This window comes from Triticum dicoccoides, unplaced genomic scaffold (assembly GCF_002162155.2).
Source record: "Triticum dicoccoides isolate Atlit2015 ecotype Zavitan unplaced genomic scaffold, WEW_v2.0 scaffold142240, whole genome shotgun sequence".
Taxonomy (NCBI): Eukaryota; Viridiplantae; Streptophyta; class Magnoliopsida; order Poales; family Poaceae; genus Triticum; species Triticum dicoccoides.
Window position 1 is genome coordinate 1 of NW_021200953.1, and position 791 is coordinate 791.

Genomic DNA, 791 nt, shown 5'->3' on the forward strand with positions numbered 1-791 from the left:
GGTGCTTTAGTGCTGGTATGATCGCATCCGACATGTTACCCCGGTCTTCGTCCCTTATCCTTGCCCCTCCCAGCTCCACTACAAAGACGATTGTACATTGCTTTGGCCGCTCCCTCTCAACTACGGAGACGAGTTTAACGCGGTTTCCACCCCTCCCTCTCAACCGCACCAGTGCACGCTTGCCGCGCCACAACGCCGACGCTGGACCCGTGAATCGTGAGCATCCAGCTATGACTTACCGCACTCGTGCAAAATAATAAAACACGGTAAATATATTACTTACACGTGCGTTTTGTTTTGCAAGCGGCGCGAAAAAAATTAAAAAAAGAATGCAACACGAGGACTTCCCAGGAGGTCACCCATCCTAGTACTACTATCGCCCAAGCACGCTTAACTTCGGAGTTCTGATGGGATCCGGTGCTTTAGTGCTGGTATGATCGCATCCGACATGTTACCCCGGTCTTCGTCCCTTATCCTTGCCCCTCCCAGCTCCACTACAAAGACGATTGTACATTGCTTTGGCCGCTCCCTCTCAACTACGGAGACGAGTTTAACGCGGTTTCCACCCCTCCCTCTCAACCGCACCAGTGCACGCTTGCCGCGCCACAACGTCGACGCTGGACCCGTGAATCGTGAGCACCCAGCTATGACTTACCGCACTCGTGCAAAATAATAAAACACGGTAAATATATTACTTACACGTGCGTTTTGTTTTGCAAGCGGCGCGAAAAAAATTAAAAAGGGAATGCAACACGAGGACTTCCCAGGAGGTCACCCATCCTAGTACTACT

General features: G+C 51.3%; 1 non-coding gene across 1 annotated transcript; it reads right to left on the reverse strand.

Moving 5' to 3' along the window:
- Positions 1–326: 326 nt before the first annotated feature.
- LOC119343825 lies at positions 327–445 on the reverse strand. The gene has a single exon (XR_005166289.1). It is a non-coding gene; the product is annotated as a 5S ribosomal RNA (ribosomal RNA).
- Between the last annotated feature and the right edge of the window lie 346 nt (positions 446–791).